Source organism: Pinus tabuliformis, chromosome 1_1 (genome assembly GCF_031772625.1).
Source record: "Pinus tabuliformis cultivar Carrire ecotype Pingquan chromosome 1_1, CPIR1, whole genome shotgun sequence".
Taxonomy (NCBI): Eukaryota; Viridiplantae; Streptophyta; class Pinopsida; order Pinales; family Pinaceae; genus Pinus; species Pinus tabuliformis.
This window is the reverse complement of record NC_142297.1, coordinates 887,354,409-887,376,527: the sequence shown is the minus strand read 5'-3', so window position 1 is coordinate 887,376,527 and position 22,119 is coordinate 887,354,409.

Here is a 22,119-nt window from a genome sequence, read left to right as displayed (position 1 = left end):
TTCAAGGTAAAAATGAATCATGATGGCCTTAAATACTTTTTAGAACAAAGATTATCCTCTAAAGAGCAACAAAAATGGGTCACAAAGATGTTGGGTTATGAATTTGAAATCATATACAAAAAAGGGGTGTAAAATGTTGTGCATATGCACTCTCAAGATGGATGAGGATGTGGAAGCATTTTTGTGCACCATTTCTATTATCCAACCTGATTGGATAAACAAAGTAAGGGAGGAATGAAAGAATGACAAAGAAGTGTGGGCACTTATTCGAAAGTTACAACAAGATTCCAGTACATCTGATACATTTAGCTGGAAAAATGATTCGTTATGGTACAAATATCGCTTATACCTCTGTAAGAATTCCCAACTCAAACAAAAGATTCTTATGGAATTGTACACTTCTCCCTTAGGAGGGCACTCAAGATTTTTAGAAACTTAACACAGGGTTAAGAAGGAATTTTTTTGGGATGGCCTTAAATCGGATATTCAAAAGTTTGTGGTGGAATGTTTGGTTTGCCAACAAAATAAAGTTGAAAAAATTAAGACCCCAAGTCTATTACAACCTTTATCTATTCCACGCCAATGTTGGGAGGAGGTTTCAATAGATTTATCATAGGTTTACCCAAGTCTGAAGGAAAGAGTGTCATCATGGTGGTAGTTGATATACTTATTAAGTATGCACACTTTTGTGCATTATCACATCCATTTAAAGCCAGTACAGTTTCTACCGCATTTATGGAAACAATTCAAAAGCTACATGGAAACCCAAAGATTATTGTAAGTGATAGATATCCCATTTTCACTGGAAATTTTTGGATAGAATTATTTTCTTGTCTTGGTACTCAGTTAGCTCATAGCTCATCTTATCATCCTCAATCTAATGGGAAAACTGAGATAGTAAACAAATGTTTGGAAGGATATCCTCATTGCTTTGTATCTGATAAATAGACACAATGGGTCAAATGGTTGCCTCTGGCTGAATGGTGGTATAACACTTCCTTCCATACTGTAGCAAAAATGACCACATTTATGGCACATTATGGATATCATCCACCATCCATCACATCATATTTTAGAGAAAATTATAAGTTTCAAGCAGTGGAACATCACATCGAGCATCAACAACAAGTTCTCCAACTCTTAAAGGATAACCTCGTGTTGGTGAAGAATAGAATGAAAGAGCAGGCAGATCAACATCGCAGTGAAAGAAGTTTTGATGTAGGTGACTCGGTATTCCTACGACTACAAACATATAAACAAATGTCCCTCAAGCAAGCTAAGAAGGATAATAAATTATCACCAAAGTACTATGGTTCGTACAAGGTGTTGCAAAATATTGGTACTATGGCATACAAATTGGAGCTTCCCGCAACTTCTCGAGTACAACCAGTTTTCCATGTTTCATGTTTAAACAAGGTTATAGGCGACAAGCTCCTTGTTCAAACAATATTGCCAGAACTTGACGAAGAAGGAAAAATTATATTGGAACTGGAAGCAGTCACAGAAACAAGAACTCAACAGCTACGAAATTGATCAATTTCGGAGTATCTCATCAAGTGGAAGAACTTATCTACTGAAGATTCCACATGGGAGGATGAGAATTTTATACAGAAGCATCCAGAACTACTCAAGCATTGAGGACAACACTTTTCTGAAGGAGAGGTCCATGTTGGGTCCCTATAATACTGGTGATTCCCCCATTTCTATTGTAGTTGTATCCCTTATTAATATTGTTGTGCCCCTATTATCCCCATATTGTTATTATTGTGTACCATGGAATCCCTCTATTATTATTTTTGTGCCTTTATATTATTATTGTTAGGTCAGATTGGTTATATTGTGACCCCTTAGACTCCTATATATAGAAATGAGGTTTTGTCATTTGAATCATCCAAGAATTGTTCATTTGTGTAATGTAAAGGAGGTTTCCCCCTCGAAGAGGCTGAATTCTAAGGCGTTGATCTATCTTTTCTATCCTTTTGTGAGCTAGTTTCATAATACCCCAAGTGATTATGAACTAAAGGAAATAATATTAACCCAAGGGATAATAACCCCAAGGGATTAATACTAAAAACATAAACAATTATTAACCCAATGGAATAATATTAAGTACTAGGGATTAATATTATAAACCCAAGGTATATAAATCCTAAAAAAAATATTATAAACCCTAAAATAAACATGGTTGATCATGGTTGGCAATGGTTTATTTTCATTTTGAGACAATCCTTGTCATAATGCAATGTTGGACCATGGTTGACCATGATCAACCATCTTTATTCTGGGGTTTATAATATTTATCTTATGGTTTATATACCTTCGGTTTAAAATATTAATTCCTTTAGGTTTATAATCCCTTAGGTTTAATAATAAAATTCAAAGGAACTATAAACCATAAGGATTAATATTAGTTACAAACCCTATAAATAATATTATACCCTTGAGTTTTTAGCATTAAACCCAAGGGATTATAAACCCAAAGGAATAAAATTAAATCTGTGGAATTAATGTTATAAACCCAAGATATATAAACTCTAAGATATTAAATACCCTTGAATAAAGATGGTTTTCCAAGGTCAACCATGGTCCAACATCGCATTGTGACAATGATTGTCTCAAAATGAAAATAAACTATTTTCAACCATGGTAAACAATGTTTATTTTAGGGATTATAATATTTATCTAAGGGTTTATATACCTTGGGTTTATAATATTAATCCTTAGGGTTTAATATTATTCTTTTGTGTTTATAATTCCTTGGGTTTTTAGTATTAATCGCATGGGTTTATTATCCCTTCAGTTAATATTATTCCCTTGGGGTTTTAGTATTATACCCTAGGAATATGAACCCTTAGATTAATAGACCTAATGGATTGATATTATAAACCCAAGGGAATAATAAACCCAATAGGTTAATACTAAAACCCCAAGGTATTATAAACCGAAGGGACTAATATTATTAAACCCAAGGGGCTAATATTATAAATCCAATGTATATAAACCCTTGGTTGACCATGATTTATATTGAACCTAAGGGATTAATATTATAAACCTATGAATAATATTATACCCTAGGAATATGAACCCTTAGATTAATATACCCAAGGGATTGATATTATAAACCTAAGGGAATAATAAACCTAAGGGATTAATACTAAAAACCCAAGGGAATATAAACCCTAGGGTTAATAGTATTAATGCATTGGGTTTATTATCCATTGGGTTAATATTATTCCCTTGGGGTTTTATTATTAACACCTTCGGTTTATTATTAACCCGTTGAGTATATAATATCAATCCGTTGGGTTTATAATAAAAATATTATAAATCCTTGGACCATGGTTGGCTATGGTTGACCATGATTGATTTCAAATTGAGAGAATCTGTGTCACAATGTGACAATGGAACATGGTTGACCATGGTTGATTATCATATTAAGACAATATTTGTCATAGTGCGACGTTGGACCATGGTTGACCATGATTGAATTTATAAAACATGGCATAAAATGGTTGACCATAGTTGACCATAGATGACCATGATTAATATTATAAACCCAAGAGAATAATAAACCATAGGGATCAATAATAAAAACCCAAAGGATTATAAACCTAAGGGAATAAAATTAAACCCTAGGAATATGAACCCATATATCAATAAACCCAAGGGATTGATATTATAAACCCAAGGGATAAAAATTATAAACCCAAGGTACATAAACCCTAAGATAGATATTATAAACACTAAAATGAACATGGTTTAGCATGTTTAATTTCCATATTGAGATAATCCTTGTCACAATATGACGTTCGACCATGGTTGACCATGATTGATTTTCATATGAAGACAATATTTGTCACAATGCGACGTTGGACCATGGTTGACCATGATTGAATTTATAAAACATGGTATAAAATGGTTGACCATGGTTGACCATAGTTGACCATGATTAATATTATAAAACCAAGAGAATAATAAACCATAGGGATCAATAATAAAAACCCAAAGGATTATAAACCTAAGGGAATAAAATTAAACCCTAGGAATATGAACCCATATATCAATAAACCCAAGGGATTGACATTATAAACCCAAGGGATAAAAATTATAAACCCAAGGTATATAAACCCTAAGATAGATATTATAAACACTAAAATGAACATGGTTGAGCATGTTTAATTTCCTTATTGAGACAATCCTTGTCACAATGTGATGTTCGACCATGGTTGACCATGATTGATTTTCATATCAAGACAATATTTGTCACAATGCAACGTTGGACCCATGGTTGACCATGATTAATATTATAAATCAAAGGGAATAGTAAAACCAAGGGATTGATATTATAAACCCAAGAGATTAATACTAAAACCCCAAGGGATTGTGAACCCAAGGGAATAATATTAAACCCAAGGAACAAATATTATAAACCTAAGGGATACAAATTATAAACCCAAGGTATATAAACCCTAAAATAAATATTATAAACACTAAAATAAACATGGTTGAGCATGATTAATTTCCATATTGAGAGAATCCTTGTCACAATGTGATGTTGGCCCATGGTTGACCATGATTGAACCTAAGGGATTATGAACTGAAGGGAATAATATTAAACCCAAGGGACAAATATTATAAAACCAAGGCATATAAACCCTATTAAACATTATAAACACATGGTTGACCATGGTGGATTTTCATATTGAGACATTTATTATCACAATGCGACATTAGACCATGGTTGACCATGGTTGATTTACATATCGAGACAATATTTGCCACTGATCTGATTTAGAATATTAGATTGCTGTGCTAAGATCCTCCTGAGATTAGAAACAAAATGCTTTCATTTTGTTTAAGGATTCATGAATTTTTTCAAGTGAAAAATGAGCTTTTATGTTACTTTTATGAGAAATTAAACATAATAAGAGACTGAAAAAAAACATAAACATGTACAGAACATCATAAAAAACAAATTACAACAAGAACATGATAAAGCAGTTTACCCCTCATGGGCTATGTCTCCTTGGTCCAACTTCCAATGGCTTGGGCCTCTCTACTATGCTCAAAAGTGTAAAAAGATGTGTTTATAATGCTCAAATGCTTTTGAAACCTACTCCAATGAGTCCAGAATTTCCAAAAATGGCTACCTAGCCTCTTTTTGCCTCCAATTCAGGCGAAAATTGAAGAAGTTATGACCTCTCCTAGTTAGGACATTATTAGCTCCACAAATTACACCATGATCGTACAATTTCACCCTAAAAAGTGCTAAATGGATGAAAGTTTCACCTTGTGGTAGGAAACATTGTAGGACGTAATTCGCTCATAACCCTGCCGATGGTTATAAAAAATTCCATGGTTAGCAGAGCACGTTCACATGGTGTTTGGACTCATAATTAGTTATGGCAATGATCTTAACTATTTTGGCACTGTGGACGAGGTGGTCACATGGGAGGCTGGTGGTCATGATTAGGCTGGTAGTTGAAACAACCATTTGCCTCCAGTGGATGGTCGTCACATGGGAGGGCCACCAACAGTTACGTTGGCAGTCTCCCCCCAACCTAACAGTCAACATAGTTTAAATATAATCTACCGCCATATCTTGTTAAGTCACATGTTGCAAGTGTAATGGTAAACCTTGGCATTGTTGTACGGTAGGTCATGGGTACCAAACTGGTTGCTAATCAAAATGCTTCCCGATCCCAAGTGCTTATGTTGTCTATCTCAAAGCAGCAAAATGATGCTTTGGCAAGGAATAAAGATTACGGGAATCCACAAGTGTCGAATAACAAGGCTAATGAACAACCTAGTAGTTCGACAACGACTTTGACCAAAGTTGTGCCACCCACCATTCATGAACAAATGATAAAGTCACCAAAGGGAGTAGTGTACAAGTCGACATTTAATCCTCGTGCAAAAATAGCACAGAATTATAATATAATAGAGGACCTGGCCCAATCGCCGTCCGCTATGTCGACGCTTGAGGTACCGCAAAATTGCCTCTCCCAAGAGCAAGCTTTATTATCAGCAATAGGTGAAATTGACCCAATGGACTCCAATCTTGTGGCCTTTGATCATAAAGGATATGACCCTCAGTTACCAGCTCAACTAGCTTTCCTTATTCAAGTGAAAGCCCTCAACAAAACTGTTCATCGAACAATTATTGATGAGGGGGCATCTACGTGTATTATGTCGATGAGTTGCTGGAAGAATTTAGGCTCACCACCCTTGTCGAGATCGTCAACGACGTTAAAAGAATTTGATGGATGATCATACACTCCATATGGGATTTTAAGTAACTTGCAAGTTGAACTAGGGGGCAAAACAGTAGGAATTGATGTTGAAGTAATCGATGGGAATCTTTATTACAACATCCTACTGGGACAACCATGGATATATGCCATGGCAGCTGTTGTGTCGACCTATTTTAGAAAGATTGCATTTCCCTTTCAAGGAGGAATTACAATCGTCGACCAACAAACATTTCTTCCCAATGGTTCTCAAGTTACTGGAAGCATTCCAATGATCCATGGAAGCAATCATTCGCTCCAAAATATCGGAGTAGGTCTCCTAAAAGACCCTGCCTTAATGGGTACTTTTGCCCTACCGCCTCCGAGTAATCTAGCGGAAGTGGCCACAGTGGAATATGAAACTTTCTATATCTAATGGATTTGGACTCCGAGGACAGTTCTTATCTCATGTCAACCTCGTTAAAAAATGAAACAAAGAGTCATGAGGATAGTTCTTTTACTATGTCAACCTCATTAAAAAATGAAACAAATCCCTTTTTCAAATCTCAAAGGTAAACCTTCATTCCAACCACCGATTTGAATGCAATGAAGCTTGGGGGGCATGCACCTCGATTTGCGTTATTATGCTGGGGGCATCCAAACTTATCATCGAGCAGTTTTAGCACAAAGTTCATGCTCGTTAAAAAATAAACGCAAGATTCGAGCAGTTTTAGCACAAAGTTCATGCTCGTTAAAAAATAAACGCAAGATCCGAGCAGTTTTAACGCGGACTTCATGCTCGTTAAATAATAAACATAAGCAATGAGCAAGTGTTTCCACCAGCGTTTAAGCTCATAAAAAAATGAACCACTACCCGGTAAATAACCACTGTGAATGTAACCTTATCAGCCATTAAAGCCTTGGTCATGTTTGCACCGTCACCTCCACTTTTCATTTGGCCGATCGTTCACCTCCATATGATTGTTTACCCATTTTGAGGAACAGCTGCGAAGAGTGATTTCACCTAGCCATCCTTGTGACACTGCCGTGATTGGAAAATTCCAACCTGTACCTGGAATCAGCTGCTAACCCTGTTTATCACTCGTTCCTCAAAAGACGAGTCTTCTTTAAGCTCTTTTCAACTGACTCGTAAAATATAAAAAGATTGCCGAGTTTTGGCCTTCCAGCTCGTTAAAGCGACCGGAAGTGCTATCCCTCCTCTAGATTTTAATCTTTTTGGACCTGAGGGATTATTGCACAAAAAGATCGAGCGCTTGTTTTATTCGGCTCGTTAAAACTATCGAAAACTCATCCCTTCTGTATTGTTTTATACTTTTTCGGACCTAAGGGATTAGATGACGAAAAAGGACTTTTGGAGTTAACTTTATGTACCTTTTCAGACTCTCTAAAAATGAAAAGGACCGAGTTATCCTTGTTGTTAGACTCGTTAAAATCATTAAATAGTGACAAACTTGTCTTTAGACGAGAACGAGTTTCACTATCGCTAGGCTCGTTAAAACATAGCGATGGGTTTGCCCGAAGGGCAGGTTATAGAACAAGCATATGTTATCCTCCTCAAGCTTGACAAAAATAAAGAGGTACTGGTCAGCAATGACTGGGGAAAAATTGGGAGAAACTCAAGAAAACTTTGATGGTAGCAAGTCGCTCTTGAACATGACACTTTTCTTCCATACCACAATCGGGTTGGGTCGTTTCATTCACCGGTCACATCCATGGTCTCGCCATACCATCCATATTTGGGGTAATTCTACCGATCCATCGCATCAGTGTCGCCACATGTTCAAGAGAATTCGTTCAGAAAAGTCAACCGTGTCCCATCCACTGCCATGCATTATCCTTCATCCTTTCATGACCGCCACCCTGAATCATATGTCACAGATCGTTTTCACCTCCATTAAAATCATTAGCTTCGTTCTGTGTCACTGATGTGGGATTCATTAAGGCCCTCCTTTGACGGATCGCTTCTTGTCGACATCATCTCATTATCCAAGAAGTTGATCTAGGAACAACCCCTTCAGTACTTTGAAGCTTGCATGCCTCAATGGCAAGTTTCTCACTTCCGGCGACAGGTATACATCAATGACCTTCAACCGAAAGATTTTGCGTGGTGTTTGACGCCAAGTCCTTTATTCACACCACGTGAATTGTACTACAGTACCTTGAGGGTCATTATCATTATCGGTGATTCCTCTCGCGCTTGTTAACGATTTACATCATTGACCGGTAATCAAGCGATGTCTTTCTATGTTCGACTTCAGAACATTTCTCACATGGATCGACTTGTACTTTGAGTGAAGATCGAATGAGTTTGAAGACCCCAGATCTAGTTTCATCCATCCGGGCTGCGATATATATTCGGGAAAGATAAAGACATTGACATGTACATCATTGCAGCAGATAATCATCCTACTCAAAGGATGATAATTTCATCAAAATTATCAGTCTATCATCAGACAGTTGTCTGTTCTATGTACAGAAAAATGAATTTATAAAGCTGAGCATGGGAATGCCCGCCTCAGCTAAATCATGAAAGCAATATGAAAAATAATGTATTGTATTGTATCTTATTACAGGTCTCCTCTCAGCATTGGATGAACTTCGGATCCCCCTGATAAAGCATTTCGCCCGATAAACAACCTCATACTTTAGGGGGCAACTGTTATAGACATTTTTGTGCCTTATAGCATTGAGCATGAAATGTCCATAATCTAAGGGATCCAAAGTCCCTAAACATGTTTTTCCTACCCCTAGGGGAACAAGGCTAACAAACCACAACAATTCACAGAAGTTCTCCACCTGAAACTGCTAAAAAACAAGTCAATTCAGGATCATGTCAATGGCTCCACTGGCTGTCTGCACTGAATGTCAATGGCTGCACTGGCTACCTGCGCTGAATGTCAAAGCCAACACTGGCTACCTGCGCTGAGCGAGATTGGACATGTGGCAAGTTCATTCCTCAAGGTATCAAAACCCAGGAAGCTTCCAAAATGACACTTGCCTCAGGGAATTCGACTGGTGATGAGTAAGAGGTTCCAAATCTCCAAGTGGAAGCAAGAACCTCCAAGTGGAATCAAGAACTGACAGAGGGAGAGGACACTAGTTAGATCTCATGCTGACTCATCCTCTCTCCAAACATCTATATATGGATCTCTCCTCCATGAGATCTAAAGGCTCGAATTTTGTTATTGCAAAGAATTGCTGTTGGTTTGAGACTGGAATCATTGGGTGCTTAATGCTTTGAAGGGAGGTGAAGATAGGAATTCCATTCTGCTGGGAAGGAGATGCTGGATTGGAGCCCTCTGGGTTGTATCTCTTCCTGAACCTTGTTATGTATCAATAAAGCTATCTTGGTTTTCTCCTATATACTAATGTATCTTTGATGTATGATTGCATTAGTGTATTTGATTTACTTCTAATCCTAAATCATTTATGAATATGAATATTTGCCTTTGTCTTGTGTTCTTCTCTTGTCACAAGTAGCTGTTCTCTTGTCGCAAGTAGTTGTTCTCTTGTGATCTCGCAGGAATCAAGTAGCTGTTCTCTTGGGCGAGCGAGGAGGCAAGTAGCTGTGAACACCCAAAGAGAGGAGGATCTGGATCGAGGGACAAACGGAAGACACCGGTAAGTCCATTGATCTCTCTTCTTTCACATTTCATAAAGGAAGAAACCAGAATAGCTGTCTCTGTTTGTTGCTAAGGCACTGTCAACATCCTGTCATCCATTTGTAATTTTTTTACCTATTTGACAAAGTGAACAAATCACGTTTCTGGGAGCATATGGTGTCCGTTTCATGCGAAACAAGTTGCACCAGATTCAGGATGACGAGCACTATGCGGTCGTTATAGTTCTACACCATTCTAAAAGCTTTTATTTTTGAGCATAATTTTGAGCACCTAATCACTTCTCCCCATGGAAGTCTTTTGGACCCCAAAATATCACTTTTCAGCTGTCCAATAGGTGAGGGTATAGTTCCCTCACCTTTCCAATCTTGATCCATTTATCATTGGCTTGGAACTTTTGATCTACATGATGCTGCTTGTGCCTTGCTGTGTACTTGCCTTTTCCCTTTTCAAGTTGTTCTTGCATTGTTTTATGTACCATTTGGAGTCGTTCAATGAACTCTTTGGCTTTGTCCATGTTACTATCAGTAGAAACATCCTTCTTACCAAGATGATACAATACATTATGATGCAAATGGTAAACAAATTCATCCACTTGATTCCTTTAACTCAAGCTTGAATGTGCATCTTGAAAGTATGTATTCTTTTGAACATAACTTTCATGTAAAATAAAATGATTCTTGAGGAAAGTAGTTATAAAAACTATAGTCCTAGAAAGTACATCAACAAACTTGTTTCTTATACCTTTATTATACCTTTTGACCAAGTGGAATAGTAGAATAAAACCCATCCAATGGATGTGTTTTTGTCATTGCAACTTAAACACTTCACCATTGAAAATTTATGAATCAAAAGAAATGGGCTTACCATATTGCATAAAGACTGCACCCATGGCATAGTCGCATATATCAACCTGAAACATAAATGAATTTTTCAAGTTTAGAAGAGTAAGTATAAAGGTTGAATTGATCTGTTGTTTTAAAGCATCAAATTCCTCTTATTGTTTGCCTCCCCATTGCAAGACATTTTGCACAACTTCCAAAGAATCAAAATGAGTTACAATAGAAGAAAAATTAACAAAATCTCTCCTCCAACATTGGGTTGCTCCCAAAAAACTTCTTATCCAAATGACTATCTTGAGCATTGACCAATCCATAATGAAATCAATCTTGGAGAGTTCTAACTTCAGCTCACCTTCCCCAATATCATAGGGAAAGTATATGAAAGAAGTTTTATCCAACATATACTTTGACATCTTCAAAAACAAATGTTCTTGAAATATGACATCAAGTATTTTTTTCTCACACGTGACATGTTCATAATGAAATATTTTGTAAATGAAAATGTCATCCAAGTAGAATATCATGTCTACAAATGGCTTCAACACATCTTTCTTCATATGCATGAAAGTAGTAGGAGCATGGCAAAGACCAAAAATCATAACAAGCCATTCAAACAAACCCTGCTTGGTTTTGAATGTCGTCTTCCATATATCTCCTTCAACAACTCTACTTTGATTAAAACCACTTCTTGAATCCCATTCAATGAAATTCTTACCATTCTTCTTGGGCACCAAAACAAGAGGTGCACCACATGATAAAGGAGAAGGTCAAATGATCCTTTTATTCAACAATCCCTAGGTTTGTTTTGTTATTTTTCAAATTGCCCTTCTTAACATCATGTACATGTCAATGTTCGGAAGAAGACACTTTTGTTCCAATGGTATTTCATGTTGGATTCTCCTCTTGGAAGGAAATCCTTTTTCTTTGTGAAACACCTCATCAACATGGTTAACTACATCGACCAAATCAGTTTTCAAGTTTGAATTACAACCATCAAATGATTCATAATCAATATCGACATTGGGTTTGATCATAAGAAGCACTAAATTCTTTCTTGAATTCACTAGTATTTCCATTTTCCTTGCATTAACTAATGAAAGATTTAGTTTCTTGCGATGAGCTCTCACAATATACTCCACACCATCCTTGAACTAGTGGTACTTGTTTTCATGATGATAGAAGATTTCTTTTCTATCATAGAGGTAAGGACTACCCACAAAAATCCCTGATATATCAAGTGGTACAACATTTAATTCAACTTCATCAATGAAGTTTTCTGTGATTGCAAATCAAAGAATACCTTTTCTTGTAACTTTTAAATTTGTGTCCTTGCATATCCAACCCAATCGATATGGCTTGTGATGTGAAATGGTTTCAAGATTAAGTTGTTTGAATAAGTCTTCATATATCAAGTTGGCTTGAGACCCACTATAAAAAAGTGTGTCAATTTTTGTATGTTTTGAGATTACCCTCACATGAAATAATCCAATCCTTGTTTCTTCATTTGGAGTACTACTGTGACAATTTGATATACTAGTGCTAGCAATGGATTCTTTTCTGTTTATACCAATGGCTATAATTTTAGTTTCATCACCTGAATTAGATCCCAAATCCTCTTGAATGATGGCAGTTGTCTTTTCTTTTCCTTTATTGTTAAATTTCTTTGGTTTCATTTCGGGATGAAGCTTCCAACAATGAGCTTCATCACGTGACCCTCTCTAGAAAAATGTTTACATATTTTTTTATCTCCTTCCTTTTTAATGGATGCATTTTTCTTTCCCTTGAAATCATTTTCTTTCTCTTTACCCTTTAATGGATTTTTAGTACCTTCTTTTGGAGTGTTTTTCCCTCTTGCCTCAAGATGAGTGGCTTGCACACACACATCATCTAGATTATTGGGATTAAACATTAAGGTAGTATGCCTAAGGTAATTGTGTAAACCCCCTATGTACTTTACCAATGTGTCCTATGATTGCAAATCTACACCTAACATCAAAGACCTTTTTCTAAATTTTTGGGTGTAATCTTGCACATTTTGACCTTTAAGTTGTCTAAAGTTCTGCCAATTCATGATGACTTTCTGCATATAAGCTAGAGGGTAGAATTGTCTTTTGATTGCAGCAATCAAATCAATCCAAGAAATTGATATCTTACTTTGTTTATTAATCTCCTCTTGGGTCTTTGATTCTGACCATACTAGTGTTGCATCCTCCATTATCAAGGAAGCTAACTGAATTTTTATGTCACCCTCTTGAAGGTTTTGAATCCTGCAATAGATCTCCAACTGTCAAATCCAATTATCAAGCTTCGCTGCATTCACTTCACCATTATACATGGGTAGCTCAAATTTAACATCAAGTCTTAAAAAAGGTGATTTACCAGGTCCTTTTAAAGTATGATGATGAGTATGAGTAAGAGTTGTGTTAGTGGAAGAGGGTGAAGATGCTTGTGAGGAAGAAGATGAAGAAGATGGTGGAGAGGGTGGAGATTTGTCTTCATTTCCATTACCTCCTTTTCCATTACCTACTCTTGAAGAACCTTATCCTTTGAGAGGTTTGGAAATTTCCCCTTGCAGCCTACTATTCCTCTCTTCATAGAGGACCTTCACCATCTCTTTCATATCAAAGAAATCCTTTCTGAAGGTCTTCTCATATTTTGTCATGTTTGTAGGTTCTCCTTCATGAGACATGATCTCTAGAGTCTCAACTGCAACTTGAGGTTGAACTGGTGTTTGAGATTGTGGCAACCTTGCTCTCCTTCCCCTTGACCCAACTTTAGGGCTTCCAACTAGCTTCCCTTCTCCTTTTCAGTTTTAACCTTGTAAGCACGAGTTAAACTTGCAAATAGTTAAATCCTTCTTTCACAAAGATGGCTATGATACCAAAATGATCTGATTTCGAATATTAGCTTGTTGTGCTAAGATCCTCCTTAGATTAGAAACAAAATGATTTCATTGTGCTTAAGGATTCATGAAGTTTTGCAAGTGAAAAATGAGTTTTTATGTTAATTTTATGAGAAATTAGACATAAGTAAGAGATTGAACAACAACATAAACATGTACAGAACATCATCAAAAACATATTACAACAAAAAGATGATAAAGCAGTTCACCCCTCCTGGGCTACGTCTTCTTGGTCCTGCTTCCACTGGCTTGTGCCTCTCTATTATGCTTAAAAGTGTAAAAATAGGTGTTTATAATGTTCAAATGCTTCTAAAACCTACTATAATGAGTCCAAAATATCCAAAAATGGCTACCTAGCCTCTTTTTTCCTCCAATTTGATTGAAACCTGAAGAAGTTATGACCTCTCCTAGTTAGGCCACTATTCGCTCCACAAATTGCACCAAGTACAACATGATCCTACAATTTTTCCCTAAAAAGCGCTATCTAAGAGAAAATTTCACCATGCAGTAGGTGAAATTGTAGGTCTATTAATTCTTTCCATAACACTGCTGATGGTTATAAAAAATGCCACTATTAGCAGAGTGCGTTCACATGCTGTTTGGACTCGTGGTTAGTTCTGGCAGTGATCTTAACCATTTTTGGTTTGCGGATGAGGTGGTCAAATGGGAGGTTGGTGGTCACAATTAGGCTAGTAGTTGAAACAACCATTTACAATCAGCAGATGGTGGTCACATAGGAGGGTTGCCAACGGTTACGCTGGTGGTCTCCGCCCCAACCTGGTGGTCAACATAGTTTAAATATAATCTGCCGCCATAGCTTGTTAAGTCACATGTTTCGGGTGTAACGGTAAACCTTGGCACTGTTATATGGGAGGTCAGGGGTTTGACCCCAACCTCCGACCTGTCTTACCAACCATATTTTAGTCGACCATTAGGAGGACACGTGGCGGCCTCCGACTTAGCCACATGTCACCTCCTCATTGGTCAACACTATAACACATGAACCAATCGAATAATGCCACCGCATTGAAATATGCCAAGAATATTCTAGAAATATTCCAAGAATATACCACTTGCCACCTAGGCGGTATGGATGCCCAATCAACATCCCTGTCATCTTTATGCAATTTGTTTACCTATTTGACAAAGTGAGCAAATCACGTTTTTGGGAGAATATGGTGTCCGTTTTGTGTGAAACAAGTTGCAGCATATTCAGAATGACGAGAACTATGCGGTCGTTCAGGTTCCACACCATTATGACAACTTTGATTTTTGAGTATAATTTTGAGCACTTGACCAGTCACAATGATACATTAGACCATGGTTGATTTTCGTATCGAGACAATATTTGTCACAATGCGACGTTCGATGATGAAAAGCCTATTTTATTTTCATATCGAGACAATTTTTGTCACAATACGACATTTGAGACTATGGTTGATTTACATATCGAGGCAATCTTTGTGGCAATGTGATGTTGGACCATGGTTGACCATGTTTCATTCTATAGAACATGGTTGACAATGATCAATTATGGCTGAGCATGGTTGACCATGATTGTTCATGGTTTTCATATGGAGACAATTTTTGTCATAATCTGGTATTCAACCATGGTTTACCATGAGTGGTTATGATTGTCCATGATTGACCATGATTGATGTTATAAACCCAAGGAAATAATAAACCCAAGGGATTAATACTAAAACCCTAAAGGATCATGAACCCAAGGGTATAATATTAAACCCAAGGGACAAATATTATAAACCCAAGGTATATAAATCCTAAGATAAATATTATAAACACATGGTTTACCATGGTTGATTTTTATATTGAGACAATTCTTATCACAATGTGACGTTAGAATTTGGTTGATTTACATATCGAGCCAATCTTTGTCACAATGCGACATTAGACCATGGCTGATCACAATTGATTTTCATATCAAGAAAATATTTGTCACAATGAGACGTTAGACCATGGTTGATTTTCATATGGAGACAATCTTTGTCACAATGTGGCATTCGGTCATGGTTGACGATGGTTGATTTTCATATTGAGATAATATTTGTCACAATGTGACATTGGACCATGGTTGGCATTTCTTGACCATGATTAATTTTTAAATCGAGAGTATTTTTGTCACAATGCGACATTGGACTGTGGTAGACCATGTTTGATTCTCATATTGAGACAATCTTTGTCACACTACAACGTTGGACCATGGTTGACCATGGTTTATTTTCAAATTGGGACAATTTATGCGACAATGTGATGTCGGAACATTTTTTTACCATGGTTAACAATGACCGACCGCAGTTGACCATGTTTGACCATGACTAATTTTCGTATTGAGAAAATCCTATGATAAACCCTAAGATAAATATTATGAACCAACATATATAAACTCTATAATAAATATTATAAATGTTAAAATAAACATGGTTGACCATGGTTGAATTTCATATTGAGACAATCTTTAACAAAATGCGATGTCGGTTGAGAATGATTATAAACCCAAGGGATTTATATTAAACTGTAGGATTAATATTATAAACCCTATCTATAATATTTTACCCAGGGAATATGAGCCCTTAGATTAATAAACCCAAGGGATTAATATTATAAATATGAGAGACTAATAAACCCAAGGGATAAATATTATAAACCTAAGGTATATAAACCTTAAGATAAATATTATGAACCATACAATAAACGTGGTTGACCATTGTTGATTTTCTTATTGACACAATCTTTGTCAAAATGAGACATTGGACCATGGTTGATTTTCATATTGAGACAATCTTTGTCACAATGCGACGTTGGACCATGGTTGACCATGGATGACCATGGTTGTCACAATGTAACATTCAACCATGAAATAGTCTTTGTCACAATGCGACGTTGTAACATGGTTAACCATGGTTTATTCTCATATTGAGCATTTCTTTGCGAAAATGTGGTGTTGCACCATTGTTGACCATGGTTAACCATGATTGACCATAATTGACCATGATCGACCATGTTTGACAAATTCTATGATAAACCCTAAGATAAATATTATAAACCAAAATATATAAACCCATAAAACACATCTATTATATAAAAATATAAATTTAAAATTAAACCTATCATATTATATTAAACCTAAATTATTTTATATTATTTTAAAATAATATAAATTAACTTGTTTATATTATAAAATTTTACTTTTAAATTCTAACCATTCTAAAATGAATTAAAATTTTTAAAAATTGAATTTTACAAATAATATTTTTGTAACTAGAATAAAATGAAAATGAAAATATGGCATCATTTTTATTAAATTTTGAAAAAACAATTATTCATTTATAAATTTAATAGGGATAAACAATATCCATTTCATTCAAATTTGCTTTTTTTCTGAATGAATGAACAATTATAATATCAATATAATAATTTAAACAAAAGTAAAATTTACTTGTTCTTAATTTAAATCTTTGTTAACGAATGAAGGAACTATTAGGCAAAATGCTCTGGAATGTAATGATGGTAAAGAAGAAATTTTGCTCAAATGAGATAGCATTACAGATAAAAGACCCAACATAGTTAAAATCTATGTTACCGAATGAAGACACTATTAAGCAAAATGCCCATGAAATATAATGACAATAAAGAGGGAATTTTGGTCAGATGAGATGCAGCTACGAGTAAAAGACCGAGGATGAAGAATGGAGCGAATTGAAGCACGATACACCCTATCACCTTGATCCAAGGATGCCAACCAACCGTCATGGGGAAAACCCATTGAGATGGATCCTCCACTTCTACCTAGCATTCATTGAGTTGGATCCCTCTGTTTTCCGAGAAGGATATTTACGTTTTTCCATAGATTTCATAATAGTTTTTGGGCGACTGTTTTTATATTTCCTCTATAATTTGCAAATTTCTGTATAATAAACCATTTCAGTTTTGATTAAAACCAAAATGTCATATTTTGATTTCATACTTTTCATAAAAAAAGGTTGTTACGTTGCTGCTAATAAGGATTCCAATCAGAAACTTATAGTGAATATCTAAACATAGTATCCGATGAAAAAAAATCAACTCAACTGAAAAAATACCCATCAAACATTTAACAAAACAAAGGTGAGTTTTTGCGAATACGTTTCCTTCACGCATTTAACAAAACTAAGGTGAGTTTTTGCGAATACGTTTTCTTCACGCATGTAATGTCTAATGCCATTTCGATTGTGAGGGCATCAACCCAAAAAAGAGCTTTTGGTTTCTTGATTTAAATAAAGAGCTTAATTGACTTTTGAAGTATTTGCTAATTGATTTACCAAATAGTGGGTAACTCTCTTTATGCTCTTGATGAAAATGAGATTGAATAAAAAAATGAGGCTATTTGTACGAAAGCAACGTTCATTCAAAGAAATCTATTCTCTTCCTTCCAAATTAAATTATAAATAATTTCATTAAATTATTTAAATTACAAATTAAAGTAATTTTATTATATTTTTATTATTATTATTTATTAATAATGTTATATTTTCTGTAATATTATAACTAGCATAATCATATTTACCAATATAGTTGATATACGCCCATAGGCATATATGAAACATATATACAATTACATTTTCCAATATGATTGATATACGCAAATAAGCTTATATCAACTACATTAATAATTATTATGTGTATTATTTTAAACACCAACTATTTATCATTATTAATAACTATATAAATAATAACAACAATATTCTAATATATTTATTTTTATTATTATATAATTATTATATTAATATTATAATAATAATATTAACTTAGTTATATTAATTATTAATAATAATAACTTATAGTAATAATATAATAGTTATTATAATAATAATAAGTATATTATATTCTTATTATATCATAATAATAATAATGTATTATTATTATTATTATTATTATTATTATTATTATTATTATTATTATTATTATTATTATTATTATTATTATTATTATTATTATTATTATTATTATTATTATTATTATTATTATTATTATTATTATTATTATTATTATTATTATTATTATTATTATTATTATTATTATTATTATTAACTCATAATAACAATTATTATCCAATAATAATTAGAATTGTGATAAAAAAACTATTATGTCTATATTTTTGAAAGCCAATTATTTATAATTATATAAATAATAATAACCATTTTCTTATATATTTATAATTATTATATTAATATTATAATAATACTAATGATAATAATATTAGTAATATTAATTAATAATAATAATAACTGATAATAATATTATATTAATATATATTGTCATTATATTATTATATTAATATAATAATATAATTATTACTATATTATTAGCTATTATATTAATATTAATAATAATAATAATTATTATTATTATTATTATATTATTATAATAATAATATAGAATAATAATAACAATTATAACACTATAATAATATTATAATAATAATAATACTAACTCATAATAACAACCATGGTCCAATAATAATTAGAATTGTGATAAGAGAATTATTATGTTAATTTTAAGTATGTTCTATGCTTAGAGCAATTCACCTCAATTTTTCATGTTAGCTCAATATCAATTTCATATTAGCAATCACATCAGCATGATAGTAATGTGCAGATAGATCATAAATATAAACATCAGAAGACAAGCCAACATAAAATGACACAATATGTGGCACTAGTGAGGGACAAACCCCAATGTTGGGAAACCCTTGATCAATTCTTCTTATATTCATCAATAGTTCAATAGAGAGAGAGATATTACATATACATCTGAAGTCAACACTTTCTCTTGCCAAAACCAAACAACAGAGATCCTCACCATGAAGATTACACAATGCAGTTATACATTTGGCACCAAGAACTGCAGCTCGGACTACTGATAGAGCAAATCTCAATTTTCAATTAATTTGCATCATATCAGGCCTCTAGAATAAGCTTCTCCATAGTGAGACCCTTATAGAATCATGCTGCTCCTTATTAATTGAACCAACCTCAACCTTCTAATATCCTCATGTTACTGGCTAAGGCCTGCGACCTAGCTCAGTAAGACTGAGCATGAATCAGGTCCAATGTACTGTCTCCTAACAGTCCCAAAATCTACCTAGATTTGACTTGCAATTCTTCTCTAAGAGAAGGTTGTCCCCTTTATTATGCAGAGCACCCTAATTGCCTTTAACAATAGCTTTCCTTCCACAAGACCATCCTTCACTGTAATCACTGGTTATGGTAAGTTGTAGCCTGCACAATCCCTCAAGAATGCACTCAAGCAAGCTACTAATACTATGGTTATGTCCCTCTTCTTTCCTCTTGTTCTATGTAGGAGTATAGGGCTAACACCAACCCCTATACTAAGCCAGCAACCCATAGATTAGGGCTCTGGCCTTGCACTCCTTCTTGTGCAATCTGTTGTCCCAAAATAATGTTTAACACATGACAAGGCTTCCTCTGTACAACGTATAGGTGCCTTCTTCAACTGTGGATTTAGAGGAGCATCTAGTCCAAAATAAACTACGATTTAGGGCTCTTTTGAACAACGTGTAAGTCTCTCCTTAGAACTGTGTATAGGTGCCTCCTCTTGATGCAGATAAAACACTCATTGACTGTGTCCTAGGGCACCCTTAAATGCTGCAGTTAGGAGCCTCCTTTAGCTGCCTATAGAACCCTCTTTGACTATGGCTTGGTGACTTCTTCATGACTCCTTTAGGATGGAATTTAGGGCACTTAAGGACAGTGTCTTAGGGTCTCTTCTAGACATGCACTTTGGGCACATAAAGACTCTACATTGCTCTCTATTTAAGCATTTGCCATGGTCTTCCTCTTCATCTGGTCCTCATTATGAACCACACTTGTTGGTTTGAAACATGTAGGCCATAAATTTCTCTTATGTGATTTTTATTGAAAAACTTTGCTTAATTCATTATGGATCACAAAAGCTTCAATACAGAAACCATATTCTTATATATTTATATATTTACAATTATTATATTAATATAATAATAATAATAATAATATTAATCGTAATAATATTAGTAATGTTAATTAATAATAATAATAACTGATAATAATATAATAATAATAATAATGTTCTATTATTATTATAATAATAATAATAATAATAATAATAATAAAATTATATTATATTATATTATATTAGGATTGTAATTATAATTATAATTATAATAATGTATTATAATTAGTATTATATTATAATAATAAATTCTAATAATAATTATTATAATAATAACAATTAGATTGTATTATTATTATCATAATATAATATATTTATTATTATATTATCTTAAGAAGTAATATTATAAACTCAAGGGAATAATGAACCAGAAGGGATTATTAATATTATAAACCCAAGGAATTAGTGAACTCAAGGGATAAATATTAAAAACCTAAGGGATCACAAAGTGCAAGTGGTAAATATTACAAACATAAGAGATTAATAAAGCTGACCATGATTGATATTATAAACCCAAGTTAATAATAAACCCAAGGGATTAATACTAAAACCCCAAGAGATTATGAACCCAAGGAGATAATATTAAACCCAAGAGACTAATATTAGAGACCCAACATTGGTAAACCCTAATATTAATATTAGAAACACTAAAATAAGCATGGTTTATTTTCATGGTGAGACAATCCTTGTCACAATGCAACATACAACCATGGCCGGCTATGATTGACAATGATTCACCATGATTGATATTATAAACCTAAGGGAATAATAAACCCAAGGGATTGATATTATATACCAAAATGAATAATAAACCCAAAGGATTAATACTAAAACCCTAATAGATTATGAACCCAAGGGAATAATACTAAACACAAGTGACTAATATTATAAACCCAACGTATGTAAACCCTAAGATAAATATTATAAACACTAAAATAAACACGATTGACCATCATTGATTTTCATATTGAGACAATCCTTATCACCATTCCATGTTGGACCATGGTTTACCATGGTTGACTTCATAACAAACCATGGTTGACCCGAGAATAATAAACCTAAGTGATTGGTAGTACAAACCCAAATGAAGAATAAACCCAAGGAATTAATACTAAAACCCCAAGGGCTTATGAACCTAAGGGAATAATATTAAACCCAAGGGGTTAATAATATAAACCCAAGGTATATAAACCCTAAGTGGAGACAATTTCTTTCCTAATGTGAGATTGAACCATGATTGACCACAGTTGACCATGGTTGGTTATGGTTGACCATGATTGATATTATAAACCCAAGTTAATAATAAACCCAAGGGAATCATAAACCCAAGGGACTAATATTAAAAACCCAACATTGGTAAACCCAAATATAAATATTACAAACACTAAAATAAACATGGTTTAGTTTCATGATGAGACAATCTTTGTGACAATGTGACATTCAACCATGGTTGAACATGGTTGGCTATGATTGACAATGGTCGACCATCATTGATA